Source organism: Bubalus kerabau, chromosome 14 (assembly GCF_029407905.1).
Source record: "Bubalus kerabau isolate K-KA32 ecotype Philippines breed swamp buffalo chromosome 14, PCC_UOA_SB_1v2, whole genome shotgun sequence".
Classification (NCBI taxonomy): Eukaryota; Metazoa; Chordata; class Mammalia; order Artiodactyla; family Bovidae; genus Bubalus; species Bubalus kerabau.
Window position 1 is genome coordinate 71,378,735 of NC_073637.1, and position 26,162 is coordinate 71,404,896.

The 26,162-nt window shown below is 50.2% G+C and overlaps 4 long non-coding RNA genes across 9 annotated transcripts; 1 reads left to right on the forward strand and 3 right to left on the reverse strand.

The window, feature by feature from the left end:
• Nucleotides 1-1,861: 1,861 nt before the first annotated feature.
• On the forward strand, nucleotides 1,862-5,152 carry LOC129627323 (uncharacterized). Of its 2 annotated transcripts, none has more exons than XR_008702553.1 (3): nucleotides 1,862-2,543; nucleotides 3,516-3,652; nucleotides 4,197-5,152. It is a non-coding gene; the product is annotated as an uncharacterized LOC129627323 (long non-coding RNA). The 2 variants fall into 2 exon arrangements; XR_008702555.1 differs by having other exon boundaries at nucleotides 4,200-5,152.
• A 3,451-nt stretch (nucleotides 5,153-8,603) lies between these two features.
• On the reverse strand, nucleotides 8,604-9,637 carry LOC129627325 (uncharacterized). The gene is made up of 2 exons (XR_008702556.1): nucleotides 9,291-9,637; nucleotides 8,604-8,895 (listed from the first exon to the last, which is right to left on the reverse strand). It is a non-coding gene; the product is annotated as an uncharacterized LOC129627325 (long non-coding RNA).
• A 1,200-nt stretch (nucleotides 9,638-10,837) lies between these two features.
• Nucleotides 10,838-15,257, reverse strand: LOC129627327 (uncharacterized). The gene is made up of 3 exons (XR_008702562.1): nucleotides 15,110-15,257; nucleotides 14,434-14,528; nucleotides 10,838-11,167 (listed from the first exon to the last, which is right to left on the reverse strand). It is a non-coding gene; the product is annotated as an uncharacterized LOC129627327 (long non-coding RNA).
• Nucleotides 15,258-20,576: 5,319 nt separating this feature from the next.
• Nucleotides 20,577-25,433, reverse strand: LOC129627326 (uncharacterized). 5 transcript variants are annotated; one of them, XR_008702561.1, is made up of 4 exons: nucleotides 25,317-25,433; nucleotides 24,032-24,153; nucleotides 21,420-21,556; nucleotides 20,577-21,140 (listed from the first exon to the last, which is right to left on the reverse strand). It is a non-coding gene; the product is annotated as an uncharacterized LOC129627326 (long non-coding RNA). The 5 variants fall into 5 exon arrangements; XR_008702560.1 differs by lacking the exon at nucleotides 21,420-21,556 and adding an exon at nucleotides 22,401-22,581; XR_008702559.1 differs by lacking the exons at nucleotides 20,577-21,140; nucleotides 21,420-21,556 and adding exons at nucleotides 21,632-21,775; nucleotides 22,401-22,581.
• Between the last annotated feature and the right edge of the window lie 729 nt (nucleotides 25,434-26,162).

Consider the following 26,162-nt stretch of genomic DNA (forward strand, 5'->3'; position numbering starts at 1 on the left):
CCCTGTGGAGGGGAGGGTGGGGCAGCTGCAGCCTGAATGACTTCTTTCTCCCTCCACACCTGGATAATCTCCACTCCTTCAAGCTCGGGTTCCCAGGTCACACCTCCTCAGTGCGGTCTTTTTCCATGACTCCAGGAAGAGTTAAGGAGGCCCCCTTAGGAATGCACAGCCTTTAAAGTTAGGCACTCATGCGTTTTCCTTATCACGTTGGCTCAAGTGGTGATTTTCACTGCTTAATGCTTTGTGGCTGAATTAATCACCCTGCGGGGGTGAAGCCACAGCTCCTAGCTGCTGTGGGCTGCTGTCTGCAGAGCGGCCGCCGGGGAGCTGGAGGAGACCCAGCTGGCAAGCAGAGTCCAGGTGGGCTTGAGCAGACAGATGTTCAGTCAGCTCAGTCGCTCAGTCATGTGTGACTCTTTGCAACCCCGTGGACTGCAGCAGCCAGGCTTCCCTGTCCATCACCATCTCCCAGATGTTCAGAGACTGACAAGAGCTGTAAGTGCTCCACAAGTGAAATGCCCGCATCCCCCACACTCACACACAAGCCAAAACTCTGGGCCACTTTCCTGAACTGCCAGCGCCGTGCCCAGTGGTAGGCTCGGGATCCATGATGCCAGTGGGTTTCATCTAGCTTGTCAAGCCCCAGCCAGAGGGCAGCAGCTGCATGGAGGGCCCTGAGGTCATCCTGGAGGCAGTATCAGTCTCCCTGGGAAAGAACACTGAGAATGATTAGTAATGTCTGCCTGGGGCCCAGGCAGCTGGCCCTGTTAGCCAGCTGTGTTAGCTTCCTAGGACTCCCACAACCAACCAGCACAACCTCAGTGGCTTACAACTACAGAAATTTATTCTCGCAGCCTTCTGGAGGCCAGAACTCTGAAATCAGTCTCACTGATTGGGTCAAAATCAAGACGTTGGTAGGACTGTGCTCTCTCCAAAGGCTCTTGGGAGAATCCTTCCTGCCTCTTCCGGCTGCTGGGAGCCCAGGTGTCCCATGGCTCATGGCAGCATCACTCCAATCTCTGCTCCCAGCCTCTCACTACCTTCCTCCAGGTCGTCAGACCACCCTCTCTTTTCTTTCATAAGGACATAAGTCATGGCATTGAGTACCCACCCCGTGGACTGCAAGGAGATCCAACCAGTCCATCCTAAAGGAATTCAGTCCTGAATATTCATTGGAAAGACTGGTGCTGAAGCTGAAACTCCAATACTTTGGCCACCTCATGTGAAGAACTGACTCATTGGAAAAGACCCTGATGCAGGGAAAGATTGAAGGCAGGAGGAGAAGGGAATGATAGAAGTCAAGATGGCTGGATGGCATCACCGACTCAATGGACATGAGTTTGAGCAAGCTCTGGGAGTTGGTGATGGACAGCGAGGCCTGGTGTGCTGCAGTTCATGGGGTCACAAAGGGTCAGACATGACTGACCAACTGAACTGAACTGAACCCATCCTGAATCTAAGATGACCTCATCTCAAGCTTCTTAACAATTCCATCTGCCAAAACCCAGTGTGTGAGACCCCTTTACTGGTGGTTGCCAGGGTCAGCCCCTCCCCCAGACTTGTACTAATCAATGTCAGTAAGGAAGTACCACCTCTTCTTGTCCCCACCTCCCACGTCCCTTTGCTCACCTTTCAAAACCTGATGCTGCTGAGCCTCTCCTCTCCCTAGGACACATGTGCCCATCCCAGCGGGATGCGGAGGACCGAGAAGAGGCACCACCGCCTTCTCTGCAGCTCAGATCCAGCTGATTCTCCCAGGTACCAGATGCAGAACCCAGTATATGAGTGTGGTCGAGCCGTGGGCAGTTGCCCTCATGCCCTGACTCATGCCACCCCCGTGACCATCCTGCTTCACCCCATCTAAGCATCTCCGGCTCAAAGGTCACCCACGTCATGAAAGGCAGTTGCGGTGAAGATCAGGCCACTGAAGACCTGCTCCAAATCCCCCTCTACCGCCCTGCTTGCAGGCTGACCTCATTTCACTCCCCTGAACCTCACTGTAAAACCAGGCTGATAACGATACCTGAGTGAACGAAAGAAAGTCGCTCAGTCGTGTCTGACTCTTTGCGACCCAGTCCATGGGATTCTCCAGGCCAGAATACTGGAGTGGGTAGCCGTTCCCTTCCAGGGGATCGTCCCAACCTAGGGATCAAACCCAAGTCTCCCACATGGCAGGTGGATTCTTTACCAGCTGAGCCACTTAACTCCTTTCTCCAGTCAGACCAGGTGTCATCTCCTCCTTCACAGGCCAGATGGGCTGAATGAGTAAGTGTGAAGGTTCCAGGCCCACAGGAGGGCTTCCATCAACGTTTCTATTATTTTTTTAAACTGAGTGAAAGTAGCTGACAGCACACAGCTGCATCATTGCAGGCTCACCAGTTTTGTACACACTCCTGTCTTTAACCAGCGCCTGCACGTTGGTAACGCCTAAATCTCTCCTCCTCCTGCACATCTGGCCCACTGACTCATATCTCAGCGTTTCCATGGTCAGACTCTGCCTGCCCCAATACCTCACCTGCTCCTCGTCCTGGGTCCTCAACTGCGTGAGTAGCCAGCCAACCGGACACCTAACAGGCGTCTCTCCTTTATCCCCGAGTCAGCCAGCAAGTGTCCTGGGTCCTTCCCCTTCATGTGCCTCGAATCTCTCTCCACCTCTGTGTCCACCGTGTCCTCACATAAAGTCACATCATTTCTCATCTGAAACAATGAAACTGCTTCCCTTTTTGGTCCCTTCCCTGTGCAGTGTATGTTCACAAGGCTTATTTTTTTTTTAATTTTTTTGGCTGTGTTGCAAAGCATGTGGAATCTTAGCTCCCCACCACGAATCAAAGCCATGCATGCCCCCTGCTGTGGAACTGGAGTGCGAACCACTGGACCGCCAGGGAAGTGCCAAGGCTCATATGTTTTAAATGCATATCTAATCACGTGCCGGGGCTGCACAGGTCTTTTAAGCCAAATACCACCCTCCCCAGGGTGGCCACGAGGTCCACCGTGTGACCAACTACCCTCCAGCCGCGTTCCCACGGCCCCTAAACCAGAGCCCTGTGCAGCTGCTGGAGTTCCCCAACCATGTGGGCCCAGCCCCTCTCATTTCTCCATGCCTTTGTACATTCTGCTCACTTTCCTGGGAACAGGAAATTCTTCTATTCCTTCCTCACATGATTAACCCTTTCTCAACCTTCAAGATGCAGGTCCTTCAGAAAGCTTCCTTCAGTCTTCCCCCTTCCGGCCCCCATAGCATCTTGCCCTATGTCTCTTGTGCACTTACATCATAAACGCCTGTTACTTTCCTACCCACCCCACACTCCACGCCCCAACGCCCTGCCCAGACTGTGAGCTCCTTGATGTCTGGGTCTGTGTCTCTTCTCTCTGTATTTCCAGCACCTTCCACAGTGCCTGCCAATAGTGCCTCAATCAACATTTGTTGAATGGCAAGGACAGAGCAGGTTGATAATAAGAGATATATCTGGTTGACTCTTTTTTATTCATGTTTTTTTTTGTTTGTTTGTTTTTAGCACTCCATATTGCAGAAGGAAATTCCTATGCATGAGAAAATTCCTTTGTTTAGTAAATCACACAAAAATCCAACAGAAATTGTGAAAATTCTGAAAGACAACATGGTCGTTTTGGAAAAGACAAAAAGATAAACAAGGTATGAGCTAAAGCAGTAACATAACTATTACAAAATGTGTATTCTGAATCCAAAAACCAATGTGAGAGCTTAATGAAAAATCCTCAACAGGGTCTGTGACACACACATAGCATCTCTATAAATGCATCCAAAATCTTTAAAGCTTTTCCCCCAGCTTTACTGATATGTAATTGACATGTAATTGTTTGATTCTTATATAAAGTACCATATTATTCAATGAACAATATAATAAGCAACAGCCTTAATGTTTTATTGAAATATACCTAAGTGTTCTTCATGTGGCCATTTCTTCCAAGGGCTTAACACAAGCTCCAGCACAGTGAAGGCCTTTTGCCAGGCGGCTGGGCTAACAGAGTCCTCTACAGAACTTGTATCAAATGGTGGCCAGCATTTGACGCAAGAATCACTGTTGAAAGCAGCATACCCCAGGGGAGCCAAGGTTGTGATACAATCTAGATCACTATCGGTTCAAGATTAAATTTCCTGAGTAAGGCCGATGATGCGCACATCCTGTGTGGTTGATTAAAGATTTGTTTTTGGATAGCAGGTGACAAGGATCACAGTCTACGTGAAGGCTGAGCAGCCTGTTAAAGAGATGAAGCCTGCTCCATCTCTCTGCAAACGTGGGTCACAGCCCCCTCTACAGAAATCCTACACCCCAGGGAGGCACTCTCCTCTCTCCAGATCCACCACGCACCTTCCCACACCTCTGCCATTTTCTCCACCTGGAATGCCCTCCCCCTCTTTTCCATCCCAACAATACCCTGTCCATATGCCCAGGCCCAAGTCATTGAAATAGAGATAACAATCCCCCTGTTATCCCTTTCTTCCACATTGAACTTTAGGCTGGATACTTGGCCACTTGGCTATAGACTACATTTCCCAGCCTCCTTTGTAAGTAGATGAGGCCAATGGCCAAGTTCTGGCCAACAGGATAGGTGAGCCACTCTGGATCTGTGTCTCAAAGCATCTCTGCATTCCTCCACCGTCTCTCTGCCCTTGCCACGAGGAGGGAAATCAATGCAGCCATGACCAAGCATCAACCCTGCAGCTAAAGACAGTAGATGATGGTGGAGCAAAGAAATGAAATGGGATAGAGCACAACGGGTCCCTGAATGACCCTGCAAGGTTGAGCCATCCCACCAGCCTAGTACCACCTGCATCTGCACTGCTATGGGACAGGGAAACAAAATTGTATCTGAAGATGGACCTGAGACAGACTACTGTTTTGGGATCTCTGTGCTATAGCTGATTTATCCACCATCTCCTCTAGAAAGGCCTCCCTGAGAGCTCTCTGAAGTCCTGCCATGACTTTGGTGGGAACACTCATACAGCATCATCCATGTGCCATTACGGCCACCTCCATGCATGTTATTTGTCACTTGTGGACTGGAAGATTCTGGAGGGCAAAGGTCACATCGACTTCATCTTTGATGTCCCCAGAGCAATCAGCACAGTGTCCTTACACAGAAGCTGTGTTTGTTGAAGAAGCGAGTGAATACAAAGAGCTGCCCACTCGGGTGCTGATTTTAGAAAAGAAACAAAGATAGCAGCGGTGGAGTTGGCACACAACGCACTTCAGAAGAAACCAGAAAGAACTCGGCTGACAAATAAGAGGTCTGCGGTGCCAAGCTGGGAATAGTAATTCTCCAAAAATAAACATATTGTGGTAACAAAGCCTGAAGAGACCGCACTGCAAAAACACACATGGTCACCGCAGCCCTGGAGGAGCCCCTCCCTTCCGTCCAGTGACCGCGCCGCCCTCGGAAGACTGAGGTGGGCCTGGCCCCGTGTGCCACAGACCTGGACAACCACTTCTGCAAACCAGGCCCCTCCTGCCGGGCACCGGATGTGGTACCGAGTGAGAGAGGCACCAACACTGTCCTCCCGGACCATGGCAGTGTAGGAAGGGGAGAGGGTTTCCAGGCCATCAAGAAAACAGTCGTGAGGGTATGAGGTCTGGGGGGCCAGACTGCTGAATGTGAATCCCAAATCAGCCACTTACCAGCTGTGCAACCTTGGACAGGTAGCCTAACCTCTCTGCGCCTCCATTTTTCCTCACCTGTGAAACAGAGACGGTAGCAGCACCTCCTTCCCAGGTTGCTGCAGGACTGAGCGAGCTCACACACGGAGGCGCCCAGGACAGGGCCTGCCACACCGGCCATGGCGGGCGCTGTCATCAGCACCGCCTTGCCTCTGGCCGTCACCCTCAGAGGGAGCTCACAGCACAGGACCCTTTGTGCAGCAGGCCGAGCAACACAGAAAGCCTGATTTCCAGACTAAAAGCACTGAGGGGATTACGTAACCTGCCAGGGGTCACTAGGCATAGAAGCAGGACCCCAACTGCCCCTCTGGCCGCCCAACTCTAAATCATGTGCTAACAGGCAACTCTGCAGACTCCACGTGGGGACTTCTGCTGCCTCCAGAAGGGTTTCTGGGCCTCAGGAGGGAGCAGCCTCGGGGGCTATGAGCTGAGGGGAGATGGCCACTCCCTCCTGTCTGAGGGGCCTCTCGGGAGTCCGGGTGAGGAGCCGGACCTCTCTGCCCGCTGCCCACCCCCCAGCAGCCTCCTGACCCACCCAGGGGCCCCAGGGAGCCGAGCCTTCTCTGCAGGCTGCATGGGGGTGGGGAGGCCCCAGGAAGAAGTTTGGGTGTTTGCTGATAAAAATAGATGGAGATATCTGAGGGGACCAGAAAGTCTCAGATGACACTGTGAGCGAATCTGTAGAAAGGAAAGGGTGAATGAGGAAGTACAAAATGAGAAAACAGAAAAAAAAATATATGCTCGGGCCGTGTCGGAGCACAGGTGCTTCCTGTGAAGTCCTGGCTGAGCCTCTTAGCCAAGGTGACCCAAATAAAGCCAGACTCAGTGTGTGGGGTGGGTGTGGGGGGGAGCGGACAGGTGGCATCAATGCGGACACAGAGGCGACAGAGAGAGAGGAAGGGTCAAGGAGCCACGCACGGGGACAAGAAAGGATGGGAGGAGAGGGGAGAGGAGATGGGCATCACAAAAGAGGCTGAGACAGGAGAAAAGAGGGCCTAGAGCCACACCATGGCTCACTCTTGGAGCGCTTCCCTCAGCAGCTGAACAGAACAAGACTTCTCCCCAAGAGGGCTCACTCTTTCAGGAACGTGCTGGAAGGTTCCAGTTGCTGGGCGCTGACCAGTACTCCAGCCCCGCTTCCTGGCTAACCTCCTCCCTGTTGTCTCTTCCTGATTTGCTAAGACCCACCAAGAAAAGTTATGACCAACCTAGATAGCATATTGAAAAGCAGAGACATTATTTTGCCAACAAAGGTCCGTCCAGTCAAGGCTATGGTTTTTCCATATGTATGGATGTGAGAGTTGGACTGTGAAAAAAGCTGAGTGCCAAAGAATTGATGCTTTTGAACTGTGGTGCTGGAGAAGACTCTTGAGAGTCCCTTGGACTGCAAGGAGATCCAACCAGTCCATTTTGAAGATCAGCCCTGGGTGTTCATTGGAAGGACTGACGCTGAAGCTGAAACTCCAGTACTTTGGCCACCTCATGCAAAGAGTTGACTCATTGGAAAAGACTCTGACGCTGGGAGGGATTGGGGGCAGGAGGAGAAGGGGACGACAGAGGATGAGATGGCTGGATGGCATCACCAACTCAATGGACATGAGTCTGAGTGAACTCTGGGAGTTGGTGATGGACAGGGAGGCCTGGTGTGCTGCGATTCATGGGGTCACAAAAGAGTCGGACACGACTGAGCAACTGAACTGAACTGAACCCCCCTCTTCCCAAGGTGTGTTTCTCCCCAGAAACCCAAGGACCCCATCACGGCTGCCCTCTTGTCTGACTCTGTGTGCCGGGCAGGGGGAGCCTGGTGGTCCAGCGTGGCCCATGGATGGCCTCTGAAAAGAGGTCACGCACGTTCCCCGCCCCAGCTTGGAGTGTCGTGTGACAGCCAAGGTCCAGAAACCCGCAGGCCCAGGGTCAAGGCCCGGCAGTGGTAGAGAGGCCCAGAGGCCCCTCCGTCTCCAGGGACAGCCCTCCCGCCCCACAGACGGAGCAGGCACAAAAGTGACCACAGACCACAGCTCCAGGGAACCCCATCTGTCCCTGGAGAGGCGGCGGGTGCACTCCAGGCCGGCAGCCCCTGCCTGTGGTTGTCCAGCGCCCACATCCCACACCTCGGCTGTGAGCCCACCAGGCCTCCTGGGGCTTGGCACCTCCACGCTTGACCGTGTGCACTTCCTTCCAGGTCAGGCAAGACTCCAGGCCACGTTCCTCCACCTCCCTTGTCTCCACTTCCCAAAAAACCTGAGCCAAACACCCTCCTTGGGATGAAAACTCCTGACATCTGCTTTCAGATTCAGATTTCAGGTTCCAGGCCCTTCCTGCCCCCACACCTGACCCCGGAGCAGGGTCAGTAGGATGGGCCTGGGGTTTCCTGCACCCCAGCAGCTCAGCCCACAGCCTGGTCTCAGGGCAACCCAGACCCAATTCCAAGTCGTGTTAGATCTGTGGTCCCAGCTGGTCTGCCACATAGCAGGTGCCCAGTGAGGATTCCTGGACGTATGCCTTTCAATGTCTGATTCCTGGAACCTCTTTCAGGAACTACCCTGGCAGTCCAGTGGTTAAGACTTTGCCTTCCAGTGTAGGGGGTACAGGTTCAACCCTTGGTCGGGGAACTAAGATCCCACTTGCCTCACAGCCAAAACACCAAAATATAATACAGAAGCCATATTGTAACAAATTCAATAAATACATTAAAAACGGCCCACATCAAAATAACTTTCCAACCAACACTGGTGCAGCTCGGCCTCCTCTGTTTCTGCTTCAGGCACAGGGGCCACAGGAACCCCTTCTTGGTCCCCCAGACGGCAGAGGTCAGAGGACTGCAGACCCTGAGGTGTTTCTGAGCCATCCCCCAAAGCAGGTGTATCAGTTTCCTGTGGCTGCCGTATTAAGTCGCCATAAACTGGGTCTCTTCAAACAATAGAAATTTATTCTCTCGTGGTTCTGGAAACCAGAATTCTGAACTCAGTATCCTTGGGCTGAAATCAAGGAATGGGGAGAGTGGCTCTCCCTCCAGGGACTCTAAGGAAGGAAAGAATCCATTCCTTGCCTCTTCCAGCTTCCAGTGGCAATCACGGGCTTGGGGCGGCACCAATCCAATCTCTCACCTCCGCAGTCACATCGCCTCCTCTTCTCTGTGTGTCAAATCTCCCTCTGCCTCCCTCTTCAAAGGATGCATGTGATTGTGTTTGGAGCCCACCTGGATAGTCCAAGATAATCTTCCTGCCTTGAGATCCTTAACCACATCTGGGCTAAATTTAACTTAATCGAATCTGGATTATGACAGTGTGTGTCTGTGTGTGCTCAGTCATGTCCAACTCTTTGCGACCCCATGGACTGTAGCCCACCAGGCTCCTCTGCCTATGGGACTTTCCCAGCAAGAATACTGGAGTAGGTTGCCATTTCCTTCTCCAGGGGATCTTCCCAACCCAGGGATGGAACCTGCATCTCCTGCATTGACAGGTGGATTCTTTACCACTGGTGCCACCTGGGAAGTGACATTCAAAGGTGAATATAAGGAAGGTGACATTCACAAGTTGTGAGGATGAAGACCTACATATATTGGGGGGGGGGGCATTATTTATTTGAACATACCTGGCAATGCAAGAACTCTGGATGCAGGAAGATCTAACACTTCCCCATCCATAAATCCACACGCTCCTCCCACCCCCACTCCAGCCCCCTTGGAGAATCAGCCTCACTTGAGTGACTGGAGATGGAGATGGTGACATAGAAGAAGCAGCACTGGGCTGAGAGTCCTGGCCTGGAGTGTCATCTTGCCCCTTGCTAGAGCTGTGACTTGAACAAGTTGCTTCATTGATCCAAACATGTACTGAATGTCTTCTGTTTGCCAGGCACCGTGATAGGCCTGAGTTCCCTTCAAAATGGAGGAAATGGTGTGTTTAGCACTCTGCTGATGGCAATGGCACCCCACTCCAGCACTCTTGCCTGGAAAATCCCATGGATGGAGGAACCTGGTGGGCTGAAGTCCATGGGGTCGCTAAGAGTCGGACATGATTGAGCGACTTCACTTTCACTTTTCACTTTCATGCATTGGAGAAGGACATGGCGACCCACTCCAGTGTTCTTGCCTGGAGAATCCCAGGGATGGGGGAGCCTGGTAGGCTGCAGTCCATGGGGTCGCACAGAGTCAGACACGACTGAAGCGACTTAGCAGCAGCAGATGTATGGACAGTGTCTGGAATTCATGGTAAGCACTCAATAAACTCTAGAATGCTCTGTGGTGACCTACATGGGAAGGAAATCCAAAACAAGAGGGGATACATGTGCATCCGTAGCTGATTCACTTTGCTGTACAGCAGAAACTAACATAATATTGTAAAGCAACTATACTCCAACAAAAGTTAACTTAAAAATAAATAAATTCTAGCTATTACTATGTTCTGTAGTAGGTATTCAGTAGGTGGGATTTATTTTTAACACCCAGCTGACATAGGCATGGAAAAACCAGGACAAAAGAGAATTGTGGAGGACAACAGAAAAAAAAAAGTTCCTCCATAACTTGTTTGATTTTCACAATTCTGTGTGAGTTGGGTGATCATTTATTCACCGAGGAAAAAGTAAAGCTCAGAAAGTTGAAATCCAGCACATACAGTTGATGCTCACCACATATCCATGTATATCCCCCAATTCCCCAGCTCCCCTGTAGCTAGACCGGCCATGTGACCACTTCTGTCCAGTGGACTGAGAACAAAAGTGACAAATGTCATTAGCAGGATAAAGCAGAGAAAGTGCCCCCGAACATCCCCTCAGCCCTCCCTTCACCTGCCGCGGTTCCCACAGAGTTCTCATGCCAAGACAGTATAAGCATAATGGTGAAACAACACAGACCCCCGAGGCACTGCTGGACAGCTGGCTGATCCCCAGAGGACTTCACACGGCACGTGAAAGAACAGAAACAAAATACAGAACTTGTGTGTGTTGAGCCGCTGAGGCTTGATGTTTGTTTGTGATCGCAGCATAGCCTGTCCCTGACTTACTAGAAATCCAGGTCTTCTGACAGGGTGTTTCTCCACCATCCTTTCTCAACCAAGCTTCTAAAAGGGGTTGTCCACGCTAATAGTCTTTACTTCCACACCTGCCGCTTACTTTTTACCCTCTGGTCAGCCTCTGCCCATCTGTCTACTGAATTAGCCCTGTGACCACCAGACTGTCAAAGCCAAAAGACAGTATTCTTTTTTTTTTTTTTTAATAACGAATTTCTGAGGAGTATGACTCAGCTGAAATATTTTCCTCCCTTGGTTACTCTAATAGAAAGTAACAGAAAACCTAATCCAAGCTGGCTAAAACAAATACAATTCATTACGTCACGTAGGAGAAGGCTCGGTGGAAGAGTGGATTCCAGAGGTGGCTGTCAGAGTAGATCACCAGTGTCACCAGAGATTCCAGTTCTTGCCTTTTCTCCTCTCCACCAGCTTTGGCATGTGGACTTGCTCCTTGGGCTGGGTTTCCTTGAGATCACAAGATAGTTGCAAATTGTTCCTGGTATCCATACAGACTGGACAACATCCAGAGCTCAAACAACCTCCTCCTTGCCTCTGTCTTTAGAATAGGAAACCTTGCCCAGAAACCCTTTAGAACTCGTCCTCTCATGTTTCATTGGTCAGGATGGGTCACATGTCTGTTCCTAAACCAATCACTGACAAGGGGAATTAGAGTTACCACCACTGGCTTCCCCTGTCCAGATCCACTCTCCAGAATGGAAGGGCCCACATACTTATGTCAAGGAGGACAGAGGGACAGACCTTTCTTAGTGTCCTCTCCTGGATCCTCTTCCTCTGAAGGTATCTTGAGTTTCTACTTCCCTGAGGGTTTTATGCCCAGATTCTTCTGGTCCTACTCCACAGCCTCTCCCTAGCAGTCTCATTCATCCCTACTGTTTAAATTTCCATACACACACACACACACATATCTCTCTCTCTCTCTCTCTCTCTCTCTCTCTCTCTCTCTCTCCAGGAGTCCAAATCTAACCTCCTGCTCTGAACCCTCCCTTGAGCTCTGGACTCAAATATAAAACCGAATGTTACACAAGGATCCTCAAACTCACTGTGTCTAAAACAGAACTGATCTAGACCTTCTCACCCCAACTTCCTCAAAGTTGCTCTTCTTGGGTCTAAGGTTCAAGTTGGTTGCATCACCTTCCACTCTCCACTGCTCCTTCCGCCACATTGGATTAATCCTCAAACCCCAGGTCTCCAGCCTGAAACCACAGATCCATTCCCCTTCCCCATCCTCACAGCTGCTGCCTGGGTTCAGGACTCATGTTTCTTTCCTGGCGCATCACAGTAGTCTCCTGACTGGCCTCCTTGCTCCAGCCTGGCGGCCCTCAACCCACTTAGCACTGCCTACAGAGCAATGCCATTGTGCCCCTTCCAATCCCCACCCCCAGCTTCTGAACACACCTGCTGGCCTTCCAAGGGCACATCCTGCCCTGGCTGCTCTTTCTTCTGCATCCCAACAACACCATCCTTCCATCTGATGCCACCACTCTGGGCCTTTGCACTTTCTGTCCCCACTGCCTAGAACACCCAGCAATCTTCTGTTCTTCCTTCAGTCATCACCTCCTCCAGAAAGCCCTCCCTGATTCAGGCCTGATAAAGTTAACCAGTGCCTCCTCTGTGTAACAGTTTCTTTCAGTGATCCAATAAGCATGGGCTGCCAGCTTACTGTGCCAGGCACTGGGGTGAAATGAGACAGACACAGCCTCCGCCCTGTGGGAAGAAGAGGAAAAGGAAACAAAGCGAAGAGATGTCAACAGGAATTAGAAGCATGAACGGGAAGGCCTCAGGGAAGAATTCCATGGGCACCTGAAAGATAAGTAGGAGCGCCCAAGACCTTTAACGGGGAGAATGAGGTTTGGGCAGAGGGATTAGCACGTGGCAAGGCCTAGCAGTGGTAGAGTGAAGTCACTCAGTTTTGTCCGACTCTTTGTGACCCGATGGACTGTAGCCTACCAGGCTCCTCCGTCCATGGGATTTTCCAGGCAAGAGTACTGGAGTGGGTTGCCATTTCCTTCTCCAGGGGATCTTCCCAGCCCAGGGATCGAACCCGGGACCCCTGCATTGCAGACAGAGGCTTTACCCTCTGAGCCATCAGGGAAGTCCTAGCAGTGGTAAGGAACACCTCAAGTCTAAACCTTCTACTGGCTTCTCTTGCTGGATCTCCCACACCAGGCTCACCTGAGGGTCTTCCCTGCCAGGAAGAGTCCCTAGAGGGCAGGCTCCAGGATGGACTCACCTCCTCCTCTCTCTGCTGTGGATGTGGCACCCAGGAGGAGCTCAGGTTGTTTGGGGAGAACGGAGAGACAAGGATGAATTGACCCAGATGTCACATGTACACTGGCTGCCATTCTGCACAGACAAGCTTATTCCCAGGGAAGAGGCTGGGAGTGGAAGCCCTCTTTGTACCCACCCTCATGTCCACACCCACACTTGCCAGGAGACGCCTGGCCCCGCAGGCAGCAGGAGAGATGCTGCCCCACTGCCCCTCGGGAACAGTGCTGTTTGTGTCCCCTCAAAATTCACACGTGGACACCTGATCCCCAACGCGATATCCACAAGGCAATGCCTTTGGAGATGGCCCTTTGAGAGGTGACTAGGTTGAGATGAGCTCATGAGAGTGAAGCCTTCATGAATGGGATTAGTGCCCTTATAGAGACACCAGAGAGGATCTCTCTCCACCATGTGAAGACACAGCAAGGAGACAGTCTGCAAACCAGTGTCCACTGAAAGGAAAAAAAAAAAACATAAAAGCCGTGAGTTAGGTGTTTTCAGGGATCTTACTGAGCACTATGGGCTTCCCTGGTGGCTGCAATGTGCGAGACCTGGGTTTGGTCCCTGGGTTGGAAAGATCCCATGGAGAGGGGCATGGCAACCCACTCTGATATTCTTGCCTGAGTAATCCCCATGGACAGAGGAGCCTGGCGGGCTACACTCCATGCAGTTGCAAAAAGTCGGACATGACTGAGCGACTGAGCACACACACACTGAGCACTGTAGCCCAGGAATCAGCCTCTCAGATAGCTCTGAGGAACTACTCCCAAGAGGTAGGAGAGGAGCCAGTATATAAGTGAATTTTGGGACTAGGAAACACAGGTAGTCAAGCATACATCTTGGTAAAAAAGGAGCCAGTATATAAATGAATTTGGGGACTAGGAAAGACAGGTAGTCAAGCATACATCTTTGTGACTGCTAATCACAAAGAACACATATGTGAAGTTAATGATTTTAGTGCCTTTCTAGTATGGGAAGACTCAAGAATCCATGGCCTTTGAAATTCTTCCTTAGAAATGCATCTTATCTATCTAGGGGCCTGTTGATCCAAAGCACAGAGCACCTCAACCCTGTTTTTTTCCATCCTGAGTTCCCCTCCGGGCGCACTGTCCTGAGTGACTGCAGTGTGCTGTAATTTAACCCTTTGTATAATGGGATGATGAGCAACACTTCTTTTTGTTTCCACCAAGAAGAGAGCCCTCACCAGAACCTGACCATGCAGGCAACCTGGACTCCAGAACTGTGAGAACTGCATTTCTATTGTTTAAATCACCTGTTTCGTGTATTTTGTTAGAGCAGCCACCTCCTGGCATATCCATTGAGGCTCTTCTCCTCAGCAAAAGGAGGTGAGATTTCTCCCACACCCGCCGCCCGCCCCCCCCAACCCCCCCCCCCCAGCGAGAACAGAGCAGAAGGGGAAGATGCAGACACCCTTCCAACCTCACCCCCTTCCTCAGCTCCACTGTGGCCCCCATACTTGAGTGCACCTAGGAACCTGGTCCCCACTCTTTGCATGGCCTAAGCCGGTCCTTCGCTGGTCCTGGAATAAATAAAACACGGGGACACAGTTCAGACAGATGCAGAGCTGTGTGCCACATGCTCTTTTAAGAGGGCTACAGATACAGAAAGAATAAACCTGGGCTTCCAGACCCAGCCTGGGTCCTCAAGCCAGTTCTAACGCCACAGAGGCCTGGGGAGCAGCACTAGAAAGATCCTTATTTTTCAGCCTCTTTCACCCCATCCCACTTTAGAACAGCAGAGGGAGGCCCAGGGATGCTGTCCTGTCTGTGAAAACTCAGTGATCCAGGGCAAAAGGCCACCTAAGGCCACCTGATTCTCCACTCAAGACTTGGCCAGGCACCCTACAACAGCTCTCAGTGTCTTCTGGGGCTGAATCAGGTCAAAGGGAACTACGCACAAATGGAGGGAGACTTTGCTGGGACTCATCAGAGGCACGGAGAAGACAATGGCACCCCACTCCAGTACTCTTGCCTAGCAAATCCCATGGACAGAGGAGCCTGGCAGGCTGCAGTCCATGGGGTTGCTAGGAGTCGGACACGACTGAGTGGCTTCACTTTCACTTTTCACTTTCATGCATTGGAGAAGGAAATGGCAACTCACCCCAGTGTTCTTGCCTGGAGGATCCCAGGGACGGGGGAGGCTGGTGGGCTACAGTCTATGGGGTCGCACAGAGTCGGACACAACAGAAGCAACTTAGCAGCAGTAGCAGCAGCATCAGAGGCAACGCTCCGTCTGGGAGGACAGCCCGTCTAGGAGGACACTTGCCTGCTGGGAGGAAGATGTGCCTTGTGCCCACCCCACCCCTCACCCAGCTCCTCCCCAGCTGGATGCTAGGACAGACCTGGGCAGAGCCATCCTGGAATCACGCTCTGCTTGAGTCTCACTTTTCTCTGGGGACTCAGCATGGGAAGTCCAGTGATAGCAACAGTAAGACCAGTGAACATTTACAGAAAATCCACAGAGTAGAGAATAAAAGACTTCAATGACACAGGTCCCTAAGCCATAGGTTGAAACACTATTCAGAAGCATTGAGGGGCAGGACATCCAGTAGGAAGGCAACTGGAAGGCGAGTGAGCATGGATAAACCCGCTAAATCCAGACAACCAGCCCCTGTCTATTATCTTCAGCTCAGTTCAGTCACTCAGTCGTGTCTGACTCTTTGTTGAACCCCATGGACTGCAGCACGCCAGGCTTCCCTGTCCTTCACCAACTCCCTGAGCTTACTCAAACTCATGTCCATCGAGTCAGTGATGCCATCCAACCATCTCATCCTCTGTCGTCCCCTTCTCCTCCTGCCTTCAATCTTTCCCAGCATCAGTGTCTTTTCCATGAGTCAATTCTTCGCATCAGGTGGCCAAAGTATTGGAGTTTCAGCCTCAACATCAGTCCTTCCAATGAATATTAAGGACTGATTTCCTTTAGGATGGACTGGTTGGATCTCCTTGCAGTCCAAGGGACTCTCAAGAGTCTTCTCCAACACCACAGTTCAAAAGTATCAATTCTTCAGCACTGTTTTCTTACAGCCTTTCTTTTTCACCATCTCTTTGGGGACAGGGTAGCAGCAGAATCTGCAGGTCCTGGGGATCAGAAAAAGCAAAACTTGCCGCAAGTTTGAGCCTGACACCTTGGCGTGGTTTCTTCCTTATCTGACCTTTCTTTATCTGGCATCTGACCTTTCCAAGTTATCACTGCACCCTTGTCTGCCGCTTCCCCCACCCCTCACTCACCAGGCTGTGGGCGTGCAAGGGAGGGATGACTGATCTTCTCAATCAGAAGGAGATAGAATTCCCCACAGAGACACCCCAGGACCAGGGTCCTCCTGGGGAAGGGATGCCTTTCCTGAACCTGTCATGCCACCCGAAACTCAGGTCAAGAAACTGCTCTGGGGAGGCGAGTGTGGGTCTGCTGAAAGCACAGACTCTGAGGGTGACAGGTGGTGGTTACACCTGGTTCTCACCTGTTCATAGTAATATAGTCCCCAAATGTGGGCATGAGGGCCCCCCCATGAGCCAGAGACCTCTGTGACAGGTTCCATGAATTCATAGTGTTCAGGGACATATGCAACCTTCCCCACACCCCAACCACACTACTCAGTGAGGGCCTGCCCAGCCTTGGGTGGGTTTCTATCCCCTTGTGAGCATGGCAGGCTGAACCATAGCCCCCAGAAGATTTCCACTTCCTACACCTAGAACTTGTGAGTGCTACCTTATACAGAGAAAAAAGGAGGCAGGAGAATTTTGTAGGCGTCATTAAGGGTCTTGAGGTGGGGCGATTACACTGGTTGTCCTGGTGGGCCCCACATGCAATCAATGAGTCCTTATAAGAGGGAGACTTGACGCACACAGAAGACAAGGCGATGGGACCACAGGGCATTGGACTGATGCAGCCACAACCCAAGAAGTCTGCAGAGGCCAGAAGAAACAGGAACAGATTCTCCCCTAGACCTCCGGGAGCATCTTATCTCTGCTGACACCTTGGTTTTGTTACCAAGTCCAAGCTCGCTCTGCTCGCTGCACAACAGGCCAATGAATCCAACATATGGGTGTTGAGGCCAGGAAAATGACTTCATTCAGAAAACCAGCTGACCAAGAAGGTGGCAGGCTAGTGCCTCAAAGTTACCATCTTGTTGGAATCTGGACACCAGGTTCTTTTATAGAGCCAAAGAGAGGGAAGAATGAGGAATTCAAGTCAAAAGGCAGACTAGAGAGGGAGAGGCAGTGAGGAAGTAAAGAGGGTCTTCAGTCTTGCAAAACATCTTCAGAAAGAGCCAGCCTTTGGAAAGGGGTGTGTTACTCTCTTCTTTTTTTGTAGCCATTCATAGGTGGGCTCGTATTTTCTTTGGCTCCAAAATCACTGCAGATGGTGACTGCAGCCATGAAATTAAAAGACTCTTGCTCCTTGGAAGAAAAGCTATGACCAACCTAGACAGCATATTAAAAAGCAGAGACATTACTTTGCCAACAAAGTTCTGTCTAGTCAAGGCTATGGTTTTTCCAGTAGCCATATAGGGATGTGAGAGTTGGACCATAAAGAAAGCTGAGTGCCCAAGAATTGATGCTTTTGAACTGTGATGTTGGAAGACTCTTGAGAGTCCCCTGGACTGCAAGGAGATCAAACCAGTCAGTCCTAAAGGAAATCAATCCTGAATATTCTTTGGAAGGACTGATGCTAAAGCTGAAACTCCAATCCTTTGGCCACCTGATGTGAAGAGCTGACTCATTTGAAAAGACCCTGATGCTGGGAAAGACCAAAGGTGGGAGGAGAAGGGGACGACAGAGGATGAGATGGTTGGATGGCATCACCAATGAACTCAATGGACATGAGTTTGAGTAAACTCCAGGAGTTGGTGATGGACAGGGAGGCCTGGCGTGCTGCAGTCCATGGGGTTGAAAAGGGTCGGATACGACTGAGCAACTGAACAACAGGTGGGCAGTGACAGATTATCTCCCTGTGAGGTGAACAAAAGTTCTTTAGTTTACAGTCAAGTAGAGGGGCAGCGTCCTCTGAGCCATATTAAGTATGATTACAACAACAAAAGAAACAAAAAGCAAGTCGTTGCTTTTTCCAACATAGAGTCAGAATTGTCTTCCTCCCTGCAACAAATTCAGCCCAGTGATACTGACTGTGCCCTTAACGGCCACCAGAACTGTAAGAGAACAAATTTCTGTTGTTTCTGTTGTTTTAAGCCACCTAGTGTCTGGCAACTTTTACAGGAGCCACAGGAAATAAACACAATGAGTGACCTCATAGAATTCATTCCTCTTATTCATTGGAGAAGCATCTGCCACGTGCCCACGCTATGCCAGGCACTGCTGTTGGTGCTGAGATGCACGGGACAGAGCAGGCCTTGCCCCATGGAGCTGCAGTCCAGCTGTGTGATGAGGGCCCAAAGGTGTGGAGATGACTATCTTAAAGGGCTTGTTCCAAATAATTGATGCCGGCATCACAGAGGAGGAGAAGGAGAGAATGGTCATTTGAACAGATCCTTTGTAAAGGCAGCTTTTAAAAAACCACATAGACCGCCATAAAATAGTTGCACCTACTGCACAAATTATATGCAAGTAGACTTTGACCACAAATGTGCTCTTCAGGGAAACAAAGGTCTCTGGATCCAAGCCACACCCCAGAATGCCTTCTGTGCCCGCCTGCAGGCCAGCTCTGGTTGGCCCCTGCACCTCTGCCCTTCAGGGATCACAGGTTCCAGCAGAGAGGGTGGGGCCTCAGCCCTCACAGGCCTGTAGAAATGACCTAACCCAGCAATAAGGTCCTGAAAGAGTGGCTTTTCAGTTTTAACGTAGAGACTGGCAGCGTGTAATTTACACCAAACCTGAGGATAAGGTCATGACTCCGGGCTCACTTTAGATGAGTCAAAACACACTGGGCCCAGAAGACTCCAGGCTTTCCCACATGTAAGCTGGTCACATCCGCAGCTGGTGACCTCATGTAATCCCCTGGCCTGTGAACCCCATCTCCAAAGCTGGCTAAGCTCCTAGCACCACCCAAGCATGACCGGGTAACCTGATTCTGCAAAATACCTGCTGATCATCTTGGCCACAGGATCCACTCTGTCTGAACAGCCTGGAAGGAAGCATGGGGGCCGTCCAGGGCAGGGAGGAGGCCAGGACGGTCTACAGTCTGCCCCACCACCAGAGCCCCCCACTTCTGGGGTTTAACAGTAATCCTTCTTTCCACCTCTTTTGAGAATTAACACGTTCAACATTTGCAAATACACTTTTGAAAGTGGTAGATGTGGAGCCAAGTCTAAATGATGTTTTTAATCATTGTCATTATTCAGTTGCCTCTGGAAACAATGAACTCTACATTGTCTTTGTTGGGTGCAAAAAAACAAAACTCTTCCTCTAAACCAGGTTTCAGTAGCTACAACTGTGTGTATTGGCTGATTCCCACCCCACCCCCACACTCATTTGCCTCCAAGATGGCTGCCCCAAGGCTGTTTCCAGAGTAGAACCTTCAGCAAAGGCAAGTCTGACCTGTGTCCTCAGCTCCTGCAAGGTATCACTAAAATTCTTTAACTATCCTGACTGATAAGCACTTCCCTGGGGCCTTGGACCACACTGGATAGTCTAATACCGTGATTTATGGTGGGGACTTGGGCCACATGTAACCTCAGATATGCAGATGACACCACCCTTATGGCAGAAAGAAGAGGAACTCAAAAGCCTCTTGATGAAAGTGAAAGTGGAGAGTGAAAAAGTTGGCTTAAAGCTCAACATTCAGAAAACGAAGATCATGGCATCTGGTCCCATCACTTCATGGCAAATAGACGGGGAAACAGTGGAAACAGTGTCAGACTTTATTTTTTTGAGCTCCAAAATCACGGCAGATGGTGACTGCAGCCATGAAATTAAAAGACACTTACTCCTTGGAAGGAAAGTTATGACCAACCTAGATAGCATATTCAAAAGCAGAGACATTACTTTGCCAACAAAAGTCCGTCTAGTCAAGGCAATGGTTTTTCCAGTGGTCATGTATGGATGTGAAAGTTGGACTGTGAAGAAGGCTGAGCGCCGAAGAATTGATGCTTTTTGAACTGTGGTGCTGGAGAAGACTCTTGAGAGTCCCTTGGACTTCAAGGAGATCCAACCAGTCCATTCTGAGGGAGATCAGCCCTGGGATTTCTTTGGAAGGAATGATGCTAAAGCTGAAACTCCAGTACTTTGGCCACCTCATGCCAAGAGTTGACTCATTGGAAAAGACTCTGATGCTGGGAGGGATTGGGGGCAGGAGGAGAAGGGGACGGCAGAGGATGAGATGGCTGGATGGCATCACTGACAGAATGGACATGAGTTTGAGTGAACTCCGGGAGTTGGTGATGAACAGGGAGGCCTGGCGTGCTGCAATTCATGGGGTCGCAAAGAATCGGACACAACTGAGCGGCTGAAGTGAACTGAACTGAACTGGGCCACATGGAGATACTCTAACTCCAGAGGGCTGGAGATGAAAGGTCAGCCAAGCAGGTGGTCCAGTCTGGCTACCTAACTGAGCCTAAATGAAAATTCTGGAGAACAAGGCTCAGGCGGGCTTCCCTGGTTGGCAATATCCCAGGTGCATTGTCACACATCATTGCCAGAAGTCAGTGCTGCCCAGGCCTCCACGGGGAGGGGACAGCTGGGAGTTCCCCTCTTGGAAATTTCTGCCACAGGTGTTCCCTCCCTTGGATGAGTATTGGTAATAAGCCATAGCTATAACAACTCAGTTAAATTTGGTAAGTTCTTCTAGTAATTTATCAAAATTGAAGGTGGTCTCAGCAACAATGATGGACCACAGAGATTATCACACTCAGTGAAGTAAGTCAGACAGAGAAAGGCAAATATCATATGATGTCACTTACATGTGGAATCTAAATTATACAAATCCACTTGTTTACAAGACAGAAATAAACTCGGGCGTGAGTGCCTAGTCGGCTCAGCTGTCTGACTCTTTGCGACCTCATGGACCGTAGCCTTCCAGGCTTCTGTGTCCATGGGATTATCCTGGCAAGAATACTGGACATTTCCTTCTCCAAGGGATCTTCTCAACCTAGGGATCAAACACGCATCTCCTGCATGGCAGCTGCCTCCTATATTAGCAGCTGGATTCTTTACCACCAAGCCACCTGGGAAGCCCAGACCTAGAACACAGACGTATGGTTACCAAAGGGAAAGTGGGGGAAGAGATAAATTTGGAATTTGGGATTAACAGATACACACTACTATATAAAATAAACCACAAGGGCCTATTGTATAGTGCAGAGAACTATATTAATATTTTGCATAACATAAAGGAATAGGAAAATGAATACACGTATATATGTGTAACTGAATCACTTTGCTATGCACCTGAACGTTATAAATTAACTATACTTCACTTGAAAAACAAAAAAAACTGAGGGTGGTCTTGGGGACCCCACCTCTTGCAGTTGGCATCAGAAGTGAGGGTGGTCTTGGGGACTGCCTCTGCACTCTGTAAATTCTTAACATTTTCATACCCTGGACGCCTTCAGCAGCCAGTCTGGTGAAGCCTGTTGACTTTATCCAGGATAATGTTCTTAACAGCATAAAATAAAATATAAAGTAGTTTTTTTAAAAACCCACTTACACTGAATGTAAATATCAAAATATGTGCTTCTTTATTAACACGTTAAATATCAAGTTCCAGCAGCAGGTTTGCCATCTCGTTTTGTAGTATCAAGCACAGCCAGTATTTTATGTGGACGCTGCTGGTGTCCAAATCACAGGTGTTGTTACTACTAGTGTGTCTTGTTGCCTAGATTCATCATTGAAGGAGATTCTTCATTTCAGTTAGAGGTTAGTAAGAATAAACGGTCTAATTTTTTTTCCTATCCAAGGTCACAAACCCCATGAATTCCACCCACAGACCATCAAGGGGTCCAAGGGCCCTGGATTAAGAGGCCCAATCAAGGGCTTGGGAGATAATATCCCCCTTCACAGCTGTGTAAGGGCTGCTGCTCTCAATATTATTATTAACTATAATAGCTAATATTCAGTGCTTGCTCTGTGCTAGGCATAAGAAAGGTGAAAGTGTCACACAAATCTGAACCATTATTTTTATATTACATTAATGAATTTAATGGTTGAATCAAAAGGAAAGGGCAACCCACTCCAGTATTCTTGCCTGGAGAATCCCCTGGATGGAGGAGCCTGGTAGGCTACAGTCCATGGGGTCGCAAAGAGTGGGACACAAATGAGCGACTTTACCTTCACTTTAAGAAAACAATAGGTACTGCTTTTGGTGAGTTCGGCATGGCCAGGCTCATGCCACGTGCTTCCAGTGGATTCTTCACTTAGGCCTCCCTACAACCTCCTGAGGTGAGTCTGCTCTTCTTCCCATTTATGGACAAGGTGAGTATGTCTCAGTTTAATCAACTTACTCAAATCATGGTGCCAGTAATTAGTAGAACAAGGAGTTCAAACCCAGATCTCTTTGACTTAAGACAAAGCACAGCTCCCCCAAATCGGCAGAATGGCACTCTGCAAACAGAGAGGGCTGCGAGGTGCCACCAGGCGACGTGCCCACAACGTCCACTTGTGCTCGGGCAGAAAGACGGACCACTGAGGGGAAATAGAGACAACTCAGCGCCAAGTCCTGCATGGATTAACAAGCCAGTGATTGCCGAGGCTGTGAGGCAGTTCCTGTGATAATCATTAGCGTCTAGATTCCAGAACCACGGGGATCACCGAAGACAGCTGCCTGGTGAAGGGCCTCCCTGGTTTCCCTGAGAATGCCCTTGCTCTGCACCCGGAGAAACCCGCAGGTGCCCCACAGAGCAGCAGCACCCTCTGCACCGGGCCCTGTGGGCACCGCTTTCTCCCAAGGGAAAAATCTCGCAGTTCCTATGTGTCGGGAACTTGCGTCTGCAGAGCAGCTTCCGGCAGGAAAGCCCATGGCAGAGTCCAGCAAGGGGCTACCGAGCCCCGGAGCGCTGCCTCCTGCTTGGCAGGGCTCAGAGGGGAGATGGAGACCTTCTCGGGCACCAGCAAATCCGCAGTGTTGGTAACGGCCGCCGTTCTTCCCACCCGGAGGGAGCCGGGCCAGGCCCACTGGGCTCCCTGCCCAAGCCCTGTGGGCAGTCAGGTGGGAGAGTCTGGGCAGACTGGAGGGCGGGCCTGTGGTGGGCTCAGCTCACCCAAACCACGTTAGCATCACCTGTCACTTGACATAAACAGCTGCCCTCCCTACTTCTACCCATGGGAAAAGCAAATTTCCAGAAACCTCATGTCAGCCTCTCCCAGCACTTTCAAACATTTTGTGTGGAGCATGTCACAGTATGTAATAACCTCACACAGGTAACGTTTCTTTTACTCTTGTATGAGGTCTGAGAGCCGTAAAGGGCAGATCATATAGCCATTTGGTAAATGAGGCAAGAGGTTCTAGAAGTGAAGTTGCTTAGTCGTGTCCAACTCTGCGACCCCATGGAGAGTGTAGTCTACCAGGCTCCTCTGTCCATGGAATTTTCCAGGCAGGAGTACTGGAGTGGGTTGCCATTTCCTTATTCAAGAGATCTTCCCAACCCAGGGATTGAACCCGGGTCTCCCACATTGTAGGCAGACACTTTACCATCTGAGCCACCAGCGTGCAAAAAGCCACCACCACACAGTAAATAAAATGGCAGGAAAAAAACCCAGATCTCAGTGGAAAGCCCCAGCTCCTTCCACTATATCACACTGGCTCCCGCTGAGCTGATACCACACCTGCAGCCCTTCATCCTGACGAGGTTCCGGGGGTACCTCAAGCAAAGGCAGCATTAGACAAGGATCTCTGGGTGCTCACAGCCTCCCCCAGCCTGCTGCTCCTGCACTTTGCAAGCCCTCCCCCAGGCCACATCTCCCACCCCCACCTCCCTGGCAAGCACTGCTGGAGCCAACAGGTTAGACCATTAGACACTCGCCAACATGCAGTCAGCCTTCACCGACCACGGGTAGGGCAGGGAGCAGCTGAAATGAGGGGGTTAGACAATCCTGTCTACACAGGGATCATAAATGTATAATCCTCTGCACTTACCTCCAGCTTTTTGTACAGAAAGCATTTCACAAGTAGGTCAGGCTTAGGGTGAGTCAGACAGAAGCCATCCCATCTGCTTAGGTCAAGAAAACCCAGGTGGAGAGAATGTTCTAAGCCGTTCCCTGCAGACAACACAGTCATCACGTGGAATTCGGGTAAGCGGCCTGCTTCGGGGGATTTTCACAGGGCCTGTCCGGAAAACTCCAGCCACACACCTTTCAGTCTCACCGTATTTTCCTTTTTGGTGGTGGAGTTTGGGACTGGTTCCCCAAAGCGGCTCAGGCGCAGTCCCAAGAGATGGCCAGGCCATGAAAAGTTGTTCAGTTTCCTCCTAATTCCTGAGGTCCCCTCTGGAATTTCTGCCCTTTTCCTCACCCTCTCCCCTCACTGTGGTGCCAGGGCATCCTTCCTGGCCCAGAAAAAAAGCAATTTAGTAAAATGATGGCAGGCTAAGATGCGGGTGTCATGTTTCCCAAGAGAGGTGATAGCAGCTGGGCAGAGAGCGTGATGGTTGGGTAAAAGAGGGCGCTGGTTTACTGCCTGGACTGATTGTGTAATTGGACGTCACCTTTCCTTTTTTCTCCCCCTTGCCTTTCAAACCTTCTTGCTCTTGGTTTTCTCTTCCCATCCTGGGACAATATCTTGGGAAGGTCCCCAAATGCTCTGGTCACTTTCAGATATTAACCAATGATTCTGATTTTCAGACATTAAATATTCCAGGCCAATCTAAGTGAAAACCTTCACCTCAGCCAGCTCAAGGCTCATTCCCTCTTCTCCTTTGGCCCCACACCTGATGCAGACACCCACCCTGGGGAGGGTCAGTGGCTCTTCCGCCTCACTTTCTACTCCCTCCATATTCACCACCTGCTTTGCATCTGCAGGTGTGGAGAGATGAGAAGAGAGGGGGCAAGTGTCCTTTTAGCTAATGGATTTTCCACTCCTCTCTGGCCAGAATTAGCAAATAAAAAAACAGGACGCCCAGTTAAACTTGACTGTCAAATAAACAATGCATAACTTCTTGGCATAAGAATGTGGCCTGCCATATTTGGGCAGCCTGTGTTTCCTCTGGCAGAGATACGCTGGCTGCCGAATGCCTCCAAGTCATAGAAGGTGAATTTGTTCCCCATCGCTGCCCTAACAAACTGCTACCAACTTAGAGGCTTAAAGTAACAGACATTGATTCTCTCACAGTTCTTGAGATTTGAAGTCTGAAATGGACTGCCTTCCTTCTGGAGGCTCCAAGGGAGAATCCCTCTCCTGGCCTCTCTCAGCTTTTAGGACCTACCTGCATTTCTTGGTATGTGGCCCTCTCCACCATCTTCCAAGCCAGCACCATCTTCTCTCTGACTTCTGTCCTCATCCTTCTCTTAAAATGACTCTTGTGACTGTATCGGGCCTGCCTGGCTAATCAGGATAATTTTCCCATTTCAAGATCCTTAACTTAATCACATCTGCAAAGTCCTTTTTGTAATTAAGGCAATATAACCACAGGTTCTGGAAATTAGGGCATATCTTTGCCAATCGTCTACAGGCAGGCTTTTCCCCTACTGTTCAAGGGGGCCATTGGTGGGTTCTTAAAGACCCCTTGCTGGGGATCCCCAGCACTGCCCTATTCTCTGACCCAGGAGACGTGGGTGATGCCCCCTCCAGCTAACTTTCTACAAACATCCCTTAGCTCCTGCTTCAAAGTTCAGCCCACAGGGCATGTTTTTTACTGGGGTGTCCCTTCCTGAGCAGGTGAAAATCTTGGGTGGGAAGCTTTCAAGACCCATGAGTCTAGGTATCTCCCAGGGTATCAGTCAGGTCACCTTGGACCCCAAGGAAACATTCCAGCCACGGCCCAACAAATTCTGGAAGTGAATGCCATATTCAAGAAATAGTTTAATAAAGCCACCTGAGGTGGCATGTTTTTCTCATTAAAGAAATCCTCAGATCTCTGAGCAATCTTTAGATTTTCTTAGATCTAGGCTGGAGGTGGGTGATGTCCCAAGACCAGAAGTTGCCAAACCAGCTTGGATACTTCTTAGCAAATTCTTCACGAATGGTCTAGCATCTCTTTTTAAAATGTGTGTGTTTTGTAGAAGTGGGGAGTAGGGAGCAGGAGGCAAGGGGGGAGGGTCTATTATTCTAG